Source organism: Zootoca vivipara, chromosome 1 (assembly GCF_965207765.1).
Source record: "Zootoca vivipara chromosome 1, rZooViv2.hap1.1, whole genome shotgun sequence".
In the NCBI taxonomy this organism is placed as follows: Eukaryota; Metazoa; Chordata; class Lepidosauria; order Squamata; family Lacertidae; genus Zootoca; species Zootoca vivipara.
Window position 1 is genome coordinate 89756828 of NC_142582.1, and position 14473 is coordinate 89771300.

The following is a 14473-nucleotide window of genomic DNA, read 5'->3' on the forward strand; positions in this document are numbered from 1 at the left end:
TGGACAAATATGTACTGCATTTCCTAAATTCTGCAATTATAAGATTTCACTTGTTTTGGAAAGTTCTCCTGCCGTACCTTTCATGTAATAGAAGATTCCACGATTTGGTTGGTACAGTATTGTCTTTTGATAATAATCTCCACATACATGACAATTCTTGGCCTCTTTCTATTAGGCCTACTGTGTTTTTCTCATCTTTTCCTGTACAGTCATACCTCGGTTTAAGTACGCCTCAGTTTGAGTATTTTCAGTTTAAGTACTCCGCAGACCCGTCTGGAACGGATTAATCCACTTCCACTTTCCATTACTTTCAATGGGAAAGTTTGCTTCAGGTTAAGTACGCTTCAGGTTAAGTACGGACCTCTGGAACCAATTACACTCATACCTCGGGTTAAGTACGCTTCAGATTGAGTACTCCGCGGACCCGTCTGGAACGGATTAATCCACTTTCCATTACTTTCAATGGGAAAGTTTGCTTCAGGTTAAGTACGCTTCATTTTAAGTACTCCACGGAGCATCTGGAACGGATTAATCCACTTTCCATTACTATCAATGGGAAAGTTCGCTTCAGGTTAAGTACGCTTCAGGTTAAGTACAGACTTCCGGAACCAATTGTGTTTGTAAACTGAGGTACCACTGTACCTCAGTCTTTATGCTTCTTTATACCCACACACAACCTTTCTGTAGAATGTCAGGTGTAGATATTTCCTCAGGTCTGGATTTTTGTCCTTCAGTGTTTCATTTGTGTGTACATGGTTGTTTCAACATTAAAAATAACTTATGTAGCATTTCTCTATATACAAAACCCTGTACAATGTTTCTTTATCTTCAAAGCAACACTTATGTTAGGAGAGCACTGGTATCAGGTATGTGTCAGCATTTTATTGAGGCTATTTTATTTGTAAGTTGCTAGAACAAGAGCTGTGTGCCTTACTTTGGGAACTGACCTTAATGAAGTGGAACACAATAACTTAAGTTGTGCTTCCTTTAATAGGCCATGTCTGCATTGCAGTAAACTTGTCTGTCTGATGTGGTGTTCACTTGGATTGCTTACACTGAATTTGAGCAGGCTGTCTGCTTTTCTAGTGTATCCACTAATTCTACTATTTCACATATATCTGGTGCCAGGAGTGGACTAGACCCTGCATATCAGAAATAGATGGGCAAGACAGGGTCAAGAAGGAAAAAGTGAGATGGGGGCATGCATCTTATATCCAGCTGTACTCTACTTCTAAAGGCCTTCTGAAGCATCTTAAACAATTACTTGGAAGTAAGTGCTATTGAAATTAATGAGACTTACTTGCAAATGACTTACTTGCAAATGGACAGTGTTCTCGAAACTACGAACATGAGTTTGACCAAACTGCGGGCGGCAGTGGAAGACAGGAGTGCCTGGCGTGCTAAGGTCCATGGGGTCACGAAGAGTCGGACACGACTAAACGACTAAACAACAACAACTTGCAAATGAACATTGCTAGGATTGAACCATAGACCATTCACATCACATGAAATGAACAGATTCGGGGACACTTTTTTTTTGACCAGCAAAAGCACAGAAAAATAAATATATTTGTTCAGTTTACAGGTGCATGCTGTTGTAAATGTGTACCCCCCTTTTTGCATACACAAACAGCCTGTAATCCCTCAAATTGCCCTTCTGTTCAGGGATATAATGGTTTTCCAAGTCATTGTGCACTATTTTTTACCTGTGAAAATATGGTCCTTCCCACACAGAAAGCATTCAGCGCTATTCAGATAGCTGTGTAGGATGTGGTTGCTTGAGTGCCACAGTTTAATATAGTGGTGAGCCACAAGTATCCCCTCACTCTGCAGCATTTGTTGCATTTTAGTTTAAAATAACTCTTTAATGACTGTACGGATCCAAACACATGTAGTTAAACAGCACCATGGTTACTTCCCATGCCCCCTCCCCTGCCCAATGCACGGATAGTCAGCTTGTGAAGTAGAAGGAGGTCCAGGTTCAAATCCCCCCTCTGCCATGAAGCTCCCTACACAGCCTGGGCCAGTCACTCACTCTCAACCTAAACTACATCACAGGGTTGTGTTGTGAAGATAAAACAGGGAGCAGGAGGAGCTTGTGTGTTACCCCAAGGTCCCCTTCTTGAAATGAAAAATGCATTCTCATATTTTTTTAAAAAACAAAATCTGCGTTTATTTACTTTGAAGTAAGGTCTGTGGCATCTGTTCCTGTGGCTGGATTATTGGAGCTTTATGCCTGTGTCTGCTGGTTGCAGCCGAATTCAATCAAATTGAATTTTACGCAGTTATTTGGTAGTTATTTGGGAGCAAGCCCTACAAATATCAGCGAGACTTGCAGAGTGCATAGCACTGGGTTGTTGATCGCTAATTTGTGTATCCACCCGCTGTGTGTTCGTGCATGGCTTGATGGAAAAAGCCACTGCTTTGCACGGAAGTCGCTGCACAGGAAGGCTTCTGCACTTTTTTTGCAGTAAGTTCCCAAGGACAGTCTCCGAGTCCACGCTGGATTTATGTAGGAAAAATAACGGGCGAGAATTTAGCAGCCGCATTAGGTATTATCGGTAGGTTGGCTGCATAGCCGCGAACCGGGAAGAAGCTGCTGGGGGCGCCTTTCCTCCGCCTTCGTCCGTAGAGCCACTGCTGCAACTGCAAGGGCGCGAAGCGTGCCTCGACTTTCAGAGCCGCTGCGGAGGACAGGCTACCGCAGCGACAACACCCTCCGGAGCAGAGCCCCCTTTCCCCCTTTCTTTGCCTGGGCTCGCAAGGCTTCGCGGTCCACCGCTAGGCCCGGCGCTTGGCAGTTGCCATAGTAACTGCCGAGGCTGCTCGGGTCCCACTCTTTGGCGCGGCGCGCGCCGATGGCCGCAGCCACGCGGCTTCTCGCGAGAGTTGGACTGGTAAGCAGGCGGAGCGAGGCAAGCTTGCTGGGTGAGCTCATCCCGGGCGCTGGAGAGGGAGCGAGCAGCGGCGCACGCAGAAGCAGCAGCAACTTTGTTGGGTGAGTTCTGGGGAGGGAAGCAGGGAGGCAGGTAGCTGAGCGAGGCTGGGCTGGGCAGCGGGGAGGGGGTACGGCTTCAGACCCCCCCCACCCCACTTTCCTCTGCTGCCCCCGAGTGCGGCTGAACCTGACGAGACACGCGCGCGCGCACACACACAAATATGCATGCACACATACATATTTCTAGTCTCCTCTGCATACTGACGGGGCAACGACAGCACACCAACCAACACGCCCCCCCGTCCTCCAACCTAAGTCTCCCCCCCCACAAAAAAAGCCCCTGGTAGTCGCAGCGGGAGGAACCTGAAGACCTGAATGAAACGGGTGGAGGCAACACGCCCCTCTTTCCCCGCTCTAATCCCACTTCTCCGAAAACCTTGCTCCTAAAGCGCCTTTTCCCTTCCCCCTTCCCTTTGACTCCCGAGACCTTGAGTTTTATGTGCTATTGATTTCCACCGCCCCCACCCCCACCCCGCACCTTCCCAAAGTCCTGCTGCTGCATGATGGTCGCCCCCTCTGCTCCCCAATTCATTAAACCGGGAGCCTCCCTCTCCCCCCTTCGATTCATTGGAGAGAGAAAGACTCTTTTCAGCGCCCCCTGCCCAAATATTTCCTATATCCCCGAGAATGAGCTGCACGGAAAGTCTGCGAGCTGCGCCTGCAACTGACCAGCGAGATTCGGAGCTGACTTGCTCACCCTGCCCCCAGTTTAAACAAGGAAAAAAGAAGCAGCGGTATTCACTTGGCTTTCCTTCTCTCCCCCTCCCCGGCCTTCTGGTACTCATTGGATTCATTTCTCTTCCACCCCCCCCCCAAAAAAAAGAGAGTGCGGGAGGGAGAAGAGGACTCGTATTTCTCCCAAAACCTTTTGACCAAGTTGATTATTTTTCCTGTGGGCAGAACCGATAGGCGGTTGCTGTGGAAAGGTTTTCTTCATCTGTGTTCCCCCATCATTTTTTGGGTGGTTGGGGGAATGGGTCAAAAGAGTCAGCAGTTTTAGTTGTCAGCCTTGCTGTAGTTATTTTCTTCTGAACCAGTTTGGACACTGTGATAATTATTAGCTAATTCAAAGGTAATGCCGTTGGGGATAATCTGAATGTTTATAGTGTGGGAAAGGGAGTGGAAGAATGAAACGAATGGTAGTTTCTTTCCCTGTAGTTCAGATAAGTGAATAGGGAATGCTTTAAAACTGGATCTTGTAGAACAGGTAGCTTTGAACAGGTTTGTTTTTAAAATAAAAATAGGCACACTTTTCCATTGTCTCCCGAGGCGGATGGTTGCCAACAAAATGGATTATAAGTGAAGTAAAACTACATTTTATTTTATGTTCTAAATGTTACATTTTTAGTAACAGTTCTGCCACATGGTGTAGATTTAAAATTAATGTATGCATATCTATTGGATAATCATGGATTATGTTTATTGCTGAGGAGTGCACTTGTCTGCATTTGGGGGGAATAGGACAGAAAATGCTTTTAGTAGGAAATTCTCCTTGTCTAACCTTGACTGCTGCTGTTCATTTTTTTTCTACTACAAACCCAGACTTATTTTTTTCTTACTTCATTTTGTCCAGGATGATTTAAAAATCTGACTACTGTTTCTTGGGTTTTTGGTGATTCTGCTAAGTGTGGATCCTTAGCAGAATTTCCCTTTAGAGTAGAGGTGTCAGGTTTCATTAGATTCCCAGTTAGTCTATCTGGATGAATGAAGATTGGCCCTTCCTCTTTAAATTTTGCCTTTCATGATGAAACTGACCTGGACCCTCCTCTTTTCCACTCCTGTGCACATTGCATGTGGTGCATGTTCACTTTATGGATTTAAATTGTAAACAAGCTTCATAAAGGATTTTCTTTTGGTGCTTCTTGTTGGTTGTGCAATAGGTGTCTCCAGTTTCATATAGAGTTGGGAGTATAGCAATTTATTTTTGAGCAGTGCAGTTCAACAGTACGGCTCCTTGTTCTGCCTTTGAGGCATAAGGGAAAGTGGAAACTTAAGTTTCTGACAATAGTATTTATTGCAAAAGGTTTTCATTGCATTTATATTTCACTACCTCCATTTCCTAAGTTAACTGTCCAGAGGTTAACCAGGTGCAACTTTACTATATTTTTAAAGTATTTTGAAGAAACTAGTACAGTGATGGTCAACCAGCAAGAGCCTTGTGCACACACTATTCTGTTTGAGGGGTCCTTCTTTTACCTCTGCATAGTAAATGATCAGTGCTGATCACCTGTTGGGGGAAGGAAGCAGTTGAAGAATATCCAGGAATCACTTTTCCAGATCATTTGTTTGTTGTATACAAGGTGCACGAGCACTTATACATTTGTATGTGTGTTAAATATTGGTTGCCTGCAACCAGCAGCCTTAAGTTTTTAGTTACTCATCAAATTGTGCTTGCCTGAACATGTCTATTCTTACACCCAATTGTGTTTTGCTGTGCTTATAGTTTGCCTTCTTGTTTTAACCAGTTTTTGCATAATGCAGTATAATATCATTTAGATAGTATTCAAATTTTTGTTAAAGCATCTTCTCTCTTATGCTGCCTTTGAGAGTAAACTCCTTCAAGTCAGTTTACAATAGAGGTATCAATTGTATATGCAGTTGGATTTACTTTGGGTCAGTTTACCTAAGCAGATGAACAAAGTACTGAGTAGGTAATAGCTGTATCTTTTGTTTGAAATGTTGGTGATATTGGTGGTTCAATGAATGTTACTTCTATGGTGGTGTTAGGTTTGAGCTTGATATGTAGACATTTGTACTAGCAGTTGTACATTTGAATTTGGATTAAAGAAACATATAGTACGAATTGAAATAGCATGTGGCTCTTCTTCTGTTATCCCAGCCCTGTATACAGCTCTGCATATGTGGAAAGAGATACTTTTTTTTGACAATTTCAAGCCTACCCTCCCAACTTGGATGCAGAGCTCTGGGGAAGAGCAGGGTTGCAGAATCTCTTACATAGGACCCAGAGTGGATTGGTGAACCTGTGGCCCTCTAGATCAGGCATAGGCAATTTGACTCTCCAGATGTTTTGGAACTACAACACCCATGATCCCTAGCTAACAGGGCCAGTGGTCAGGGATCATGGGAGTTGTACTACAACTCCCATGATCCCTGACCACTGGCCCTGTTAGCTAGGGATCGTGGGTGTTCTAGTTCCAAAACATCTGAAAAACCAAGGTTGCCTATGCCTGCTCTAGACACTGTTTGCCTACAACTCCCACCAACCCCAGACAGCATGGTATATTGTCAGAGATTATGTAAATTTTAGTCTGAAAACATGTGGAGGGCTATAGGTTCCCATCCCTTCCCTAGATAGAATCTAGGGGAGTATGACTGGACCTCCCACGTAATGGTCAAATGTATTACTGTATAGTGAAATACTAGAACATTTATTTTAAATGTTTTGTTAAAACCAAGACTGTTAACTTAAAAACAACAACCCCACTTTCAAACAGTTTATGAAACTGCTTTGTATCTGATGTATACCACTAGTATCTTAACTAGATTGTATCAAGTATAATTATTATTATTATTTTGAAACATGTTGGATCTTATCTTTATTTATTCTCTTCTTACTATTCTGTATGTTCAACTAGGGTTTCGTTTTTTTTGTACAGTACATGGAGAAGGACAAATTGAAAAGCTGGAAGACCGGCATTGTTTTAGACAACCTACAAACTCTGAAAGAGGGAGAGAGAGGATTGTGTGCCCCTTGAATTTCTTTTGTATCCATCCTTATTTATTTATACTACCATCGTTTGTCTCTTCAATGAGAGAAAGGGGCACAGATTTCTCCATAGCAGTAGTATAGGCTTTACACCAAGGGACTTGCTGCTTAATATTCACTGCTTACAGGACATTCAGGATACCCCACTGGGATGCAGAAAAAGCTCCAGTGTTGCTTTCAAAAGTGTAAATCCTGCAGGTTGATCACTTGTCTAACAACTATTTTCTTACCACCACCTCTAAACTATTTATAGTGAAAGTTGGGATTACTTCTGGTATGTCAGCAAAGTACTTTTTGGGTGTTATTTAGCTAGAAGCATCTATCACTGTTTATAGAAGCATCTATCACTTAACTCCAGTATAGTATATACTTGGATGTACTGAATTTTTCAAATATATAACTGGTGATTCATACCTTGGGTCCCCCCCCCCATTAACATCATTTCAGTAGTTTTATTTTTAATTCTTCAGAAATTTGGTATATAGTTTTGTAGTGTTTTTGTAAATGTGTGTGTATGCTGGATTTCTTTTGATATCAAGCTACTGTCAACTAGGGGGAAATGCCATGCTCCTTTGAATTTTAGGTAGGGGGAGATTCTATCACAGGGTTTGTTGGCTAATTTTCTATATACTCGTAGATAGACCAATCTGTCATTTTTAAATCAGTTGAATTAATTCAATGTGAAAGGAACCTGAATGTGATGATCCATGGCTCTTGGTAGATCTGGATATATTTTTTTATTTTAAGAAGGGTAATTGTGTGTTGAGTATCATCTTATAATCAGATGAAAATGTGCTGGATTGTTCTTAGTTTCATGTTTCCAGGGAGATATGACTCAGTGAATTTGCTTCCCAAGAATCTCTGTTAACGTAAGATTCCCCAGTTGATACATATTTATACATTGTTTGCTTCATTTTGATTCTCATTTGAGATATAAAGCTGATTTTAAAAAAGTAACACTTTAGTGAATTGGACACCTGCAAGTGATAAGAAAAATAAACTTAGTGATGATTGTTCATACTGTTAATTATTTCAATAGCTATTTATTTTGTATTAAATATGGGATCTTCTAGGTTGCTCTTATTATTTTAGTTCTCTACAATTGCATCATGGAATTAACTTTCTTCACTATTGTTGGTACTCATTAGTGTGTGTTTTTTGTAATTTTTTAAATTAATTTTCACAGATAGTAAGCAATAAAAAACAGATACAGAAATCAAACCACAATTTGAACTTTTAATAAGGAATCCTACTATTTTACAAACCTTCTTTTCAGGTTCCTTAAACCTTAAGACTTCCTTCCATCCCTTTCTACTGATTCTTTACATCTTCTCTGCATTTTGTTATCATTTTTATCCAGTTGTTACTCCTTAACATTTTTTAGTTCCTTACTGCTTACAAGTACTCATTCGTTTTTGATAGCAAAGGTTTATGTACAGTAATGGTGAATCTTGTAAACATCTCATGTAACCCTGGAGCTTCCCAGATCACCTATTCAGGGTTACGTCCCTGGAATTAGATGGTGGAAAAGAAAGATAGAACTGTGTTTCATCCACATATTAATGCTACCTCTGCTCAAACCATCAGTTGCTTTCTCTCTGTGGTTTTATATACAGTACCTGTTGAAAAGCATGAGAACAAAGACAGAACTTTAGGGCTAGATGTCCAATTACCCCTAAATATCAATGGCCAAGGGATGGAACAAAAGTCTCCCAGCATCATATTCTGGGGTTTTAACCCCAGAAAGGGACCGTAGTCATATTACACTGTGCCTCCAAGTTTCATCCTAGAGAGTTGCACCAGAAAGGTTATTATGGTCAATGGCATCAGAAGCTGTAAAACGTCCAGAAGAATCAGTAGACTCACCCTCCCCCAATCAAATTCTGTGCCATAAGTTATCTAAACCAAAATTCATTGGTTCAGGTTATAGCCGGGGGAAATGAGCAAACATTCTAACAGACAAGCTAAAATAATAGAAAAAGCATACTAAAACACATGCAGTAGAACACATGAAATATAAAACATATATGCACATGTGCCATGTATCTCAGGTTGCAAGGCTAGACTCATAGGCTTTCCTGAGTTGGAAAACTATTACTGCAAACTTAGCTATATTAAACATGACAGGCAGTTGGTGTGAAGGCATTTTGATTCCTACACAAATGCAGGGGAAAATGTGGTTTGGTTTCCATTTCAAAACAAAATTTTCTTTAAGTGAAGATTTGATTTAATCCCAGCTCCACCTGGAAATATATGTAGATGCAATGATTTTGTTGAGAAATCAAATTCTACCCACCAAAGTATAATAAAAGTGTGCCACAACCATTGAGAAGGCCAGAGTTTGAAACAAATTTTAATACAGTTCTCTAGAGACCTCTCCCTCTCACCAAGAACCTAACTCTACAAACCTGACTAGGCTACGTCTAAGGTTTGATGAGGCTAATTATCCTTCTCCCACTCATCTTAAAAGTCCTTAATGATCTTAAGAATAATGAAGAGAGCTGTAGATTGAAACATGTTTGGATCTGATATTTTTCTATTAATGCTTGATACCCAGTTCTTGAGAAATGTTCTCATCACTTAACTGTCATCACTGACAGTTGACCACTTTAATTTCTGATTAATATAAATGATAGTTGTATGACTGTAGCTGGATGGGAGAACCCATGCTTTGCATGCAAAAGATCCCAGGTTCAGTCACTGGGATCTCTACTTAAGGCTGGGAATTATTCTGATCTGAAACTAAAGAGCAGTTGCTCATCATTATGATAATACTATAATCAAGCAAGATGGACAAATGTTCTGACTTGGTATAAAGCAGTTTCCTGTTTTCCCATTTGGTAATTTATCAATTGGAGAATAATGAACATGTTCATCCTTTTATTTATGCTCAGTACCTGTTGTCTGTGACTTTAAACCAGGGGTCAGCAAACTTTTTCAGCATGGGTCCGGTCCACTGTCCCTCAGACCTTGTGGGGGGCCGGACTATTTTTTTGGGGGGGGGAGAACGAATTCCTATGCCCCACAAATAACCCAGAGATGCATTTTAAATAAAAGGACACATTCTACTCATGTAAAAACACTGGGCAGGCCCGACAAATAACCCAGAGATGCATTTTAAATAAAAGGGCACATTCTAATCATGTAAAAACATGCTGATTCCTGGACTGTCTGCGGGCTGGATTTAGAAGGCGATTGGGCTGGATCTGGCCCCCAAGCTTTAGTTTGCCTACCCATGCTTTAAACCAGGCTTCCTCAACCTTGGCCCTTCAGATGTTTTTGGCCTACAACACTCATGATCCCTAGCTAGCAGGACCAGTGGTCAGGGATATGGGAATTGTAGTCTCAAAACATCTGGAGGATTGAGGAAGCCTGCTTTAAACTCTTGTTTATTCATATCACCACATTTATTTATAACATCACATAGTTTATAAACAGCATATAAACAGCAAACTGTGGAACTTACTCCCACAGGAGGCAGTGATGGTCACCAATTTTGATAGCTTCAAAAGTGGATTAGATGAATAAATGGAGAATGCTGTCAATGGCTATGAGCCATGGTGGCTATGTTCTGCCTCCACTGTTAGACGCAGTAATGCTACTGGATAGGATAGGCCTACCAGTTGCTGGAAACCACAGGAGGAGAGAGTGCCCTTGTGTGCCTCTAGGTCCTTCAAGTGTCCCAAACCATATATGTCTTTAGATGTTATAACCAGAATTTTAAACAGGGCCTGGAAACAAATACTTACGATTTTATTTTTTAAGATAGCATTAGAATATTTATTCTGAGAGTGTGTTCAGGGCACATGAGTCCTACAATCTTTGGGTTCAAATCTTTTTTTACCCTAATGCTGCTAAAAATCTTAATTTCATTCAGTTAATTGGTAGTTAGCTAAGTCAAAAGCTGACCATATCTCTTCCTTAGGTTAGGCAATATAAACTGTGTTGTGCCATCACCATAAGCAATTTAGTCTTTATATAGATCTGCTTTTGTCCTTTTTTAACTTCTCTGAGGTTTAAGTGCAGATGAGCTATTTTTGAATATAAATTGATCCAGAATTGCCATGGCTAATTTTAACTACAGTACTTAATGTTGCAATTCTGCAAAATGTAATTTTGATTATCACTACTTCTTGCAGTTGTATTTTATTGCAATCCGTCTTTGTGCCTTATAAACATGAATGAGTCCTCATGTGTTACTGGGGAATGGAGCCACTTGGATGACTCGTCCCTGAAGTTGCTTGGCTTCCCACTGTCCATGTATGGGGCATGGGCATCTACAAGGAAACAGTTTATCTGCATAGGCTCCCCTCGGAGCTGCAGTATTCCATGATCAGGGTTCTGGTTCTTGGAGAAGCCCATAGCTGTATAGACTTTCCACCTGCAGAGGTCCACACATAACATGTAGACATCAGGATAGGGTCAGGAAAGGCCATTTGACCTTACAGTCAGTTACAGTGGAACTTCGAGTTGCGGATGTAATCCATGACGGAGGCACGTCCGCAACCCGCAGCGTTCGCACCCTAAAGTGGAGCGCCAGCTCAATTTGGCGCTTCTGCGCAAGTGCGATTTAGCGCTTCCGCTTCCGCACAGGCCCAAGCAGCGAAACCAGGAAGTAACCCATTCCGCTACTTTGGGTTTCCTGCAGTCTGCAACCCAAAAACACGTAACCTGAAGCATCCGTAACATGAGGTATGACTGTATTGGTGGGGCCTCACTCCCTATGAGGACCCCTTCATGCCTTCTAAAACTTGAAAGGGACATGCTATATTTGTGCTAGCAGAATTCTTGAAAAGTGCAGAGAAACGGGTTTGGAAGTAAAAGCTTAATGCTTTTTCAGCTAAGGATTTTCTGGTTGGTTCTTTCTGCTTATCCATTTTCTGCCAGCTGTATCCTTTATATATGCCTGCCCAGACACACTGTGTCCCAGATCCTCACTACCCAGTTGCTAATCCATGGCCTTTCCCTTTGTCTTCTGTAATGCAAAAGTGATAATAGTTACTTTAATAGAGCAATTGTGTGGTCAGTGGTTTTCAAAATCTGCAATTTTATGAATTGTTCTTTTTACATATGCAGTTGTTGGGGGGGGTAGAATGCTTTAAGTCTAAGTGTTTCATAATCTGTTAAAAATGATAAAAGGAATATAAAATTAATTATTATTCGGTTATTGTGAATTGATGGCATTGTTAAGGTGGCGTTGCTGAGAGGGTGCACATGGGAATGATGCCAATATTTAAAGAACGTAGGTCCAGGTTTTTTACTCCAAAGCTAGTTTGAACCAGGAGCATCAGTACTGTTTTAAGCACCCATGCTTGGTGGGAGACAGATGGCTGTGATCTGTCTTTTTTTGAGTCTCCAAGGCAACTTCTTCAACCTAGGGCCCTCTGGATGATTTGCACTACAACTGCTGTTAGCCCCAACGAACATGGCAAGGAATGACAGGAATTGTGGTTCAACATCTGGAGGGCACTAGGTTGGGGAAGGCTGCTGTAAGCCTCGTGGTTCTGAATGCATGGGACTTGCTTGGTCCAAGGGTAGGTGGAAGGTTTGCATATTTGCCAGTAGTGTGTGATGTTTTCCAAGTGTACCTGGAGTAGCAAGATGATGACGACTGATTTACCAAATAATGAGCTGTCTGGGCAATAGCTGCCTGAGCAGCAAGCCGCTATCAATAGATCTTCTTTTTAGTGATGCAGAACTGTAATTTTGTTTTCTTTTAAAGAGTAAGTCATCGATGCAGCTGTGCTCTCACTTCTGCTGTTACTACTGGGAAGTATTTAGTACCCTGTTTCTCATATTTTAAGACATACCCATAAAATAAGCCATAGCAGGATTTTTAAGCATTCAAGGAATATAAGCCATACCCCGAAAATAAGACATAGTAATAGGCGCAGCAGCAATGCCGGCCACGGCAGGAGGAGGAGGAAAAAAATAAGACATCCCTTGAAAATAAGCTATAGTGTGTTTTTTTGAGGAAAAAATAAATATAAGACATGTCTTATAATATGAGAAACACGGTACTTGTGAAGTGGGTTGTGTTGATGTAAGTGTGCATCCTAAGGGATTTAGACCTTTCTTTAAAGGGATTCCTGGCAGTTACAATTATAATTTTCATTCTAGGTTGCCTTGACTATTGGAAAGATTGACTTTTTCGCTTATCTGCACCTCTCTGGTGTTTTATTGGAGAAAGAGCAGATTTTGTGATGCAGTGCGCACTGGTTCAACAATATTTTACAGGTGGTCGTGCATAATAGCAGCTCTTGGCTGTGCTTTCGTATGTGGGTGTTTCATGCCTATTCTTGCAGTTAAGGACTATAATATTAAACACAAACAGGGCTTGTTTTTGTATGCATTCTGTGATGCAAGACATGCATTGGAATTGGTTGGTGCACCTGCATGGGTCTGTTGATGATAAAAGGTGTGTAACAGTTTTGCTGCTGATGCTTTTTTTTTAAGTGCTCAGAAATTCACATTGATTAAAATAACAACTTAGATTTAATCTATCCCATTGCTTACAATCATTCTTAATGGCTGAAGATATTACTATATATTACTACATATTCTGTCATGCTGGCTCCCTTGGCCTGGAGCGAGATGAGCGCCACACCCCATAGTCACCTTTGACTGGACTTAACTATCCAGGGGTCTTTTATTTTTATTACTATATAAAATGAGCCCTAATTGGAGAAAGCAAATTACATGGAATATCATAGAAAGTTGAATGATTACTAATAGTATTTACACATACCTTTCAACTGATGTCACATTCCATGTTTCATTAAAAGCATTGGGGTGGGGGAATGGTACCTTTGTGTCTCTATATGAAGGGTACAGTACAGAGTTGCTCCACCTGGCCTTTGGCCTGGACCCAACTTGATTCCCTCCCCCACTTTCCCTTTCCCTTTTTCCTTTCCGTATGAGGCTGCATTTTAATTTTAATGTTGTGTTTAATCTTGTTTTTAAGTTCTATCTAAATCAATTGTTTTATATCTAGTGTTAGCCGCCCTGAGCCCGTAATGAGGCTCATTGCAATTCTTATATAAGTGTGAGCTCTTCCCCCAGCAGTCAAATACTGGCATTGTGGTATCCTAGTACAGCAGGGGAGAGGGGACCTGTGGTCCTCCAGATGACATACCCCAGCTCCCATCAGCCCCATCCAGCATGTCCAGTGGCCAGGGATGATGGGAATCTGAAAGACCACAGGTTCCATACCCCTGCAATGGAGCATTTATAGTAGTCTCTTCAACAGACATACCCAACTGACCCTTGGAAATGAGGTCCTTGTTTTTTCTATTTGTCATTGTGTTAACTGATGTGCAGAATTCCTTGCCAAAGGGCACCAGTGTAGTCTGTGACATGAATTGAATAGATTCTGTTCCCTTGATGATGCTACCGGTACAACATAATGCATTGCTTTGCTACCAGAGCTGTAGTAATAAGCTAGGATATGATTTATACGACTGGGTGACTAAAACTTGCTGATACATGTAAGTTATTCCAACACCAGTACAAACCTTTTCAAGTTATAAAGGTATAATTCACAGTGTTCATAATAACCTGTTGCCCAGAACCTGAGCTCAGTGTAAAACACACGTCTCACACTAAAGAAATACAGGTTAAAAAGACCATAGAATGCTGCATGAAAACTCAGTTTGCATATTACCTTAAGCCATAGTTAAAATAAACCATGGTTTAATGTGAAACAGCTGCTTTGCTCCTTATCTGCTTCTGCTTGTGTTGCAGCTGTG

At 41.3% G+C, this 14473-nt stretch overlaps 1 protein-coding gene across 3 annotated transcripts in view; it reads left to right on the plus strand.

Moving 5' to 3' along the window:
- Positions 1 to 2421: 2421 nt before the first annotated feature.
- The window catches only part of SIPA1L1 (signal induced proliferation associated 1 like 1), a 154185-nt gene continuing 142133 nt past the window's right edge, over positions 2422 to 14473 (plus strand). For 2 of the 3 annotated variants that reach the window (XM_035113061.3, XM_060273729.2), the window contains exon 1: positions 2422 to 2998. The gene's annotated coding sequence lies outside the window, so the exon portion shown is untranslated. The remainder of the gene's footprint in view (positions 2999 to 14473) is intronic. The other variant, XM_035113094.3, reaches the window with a different exon arrangement.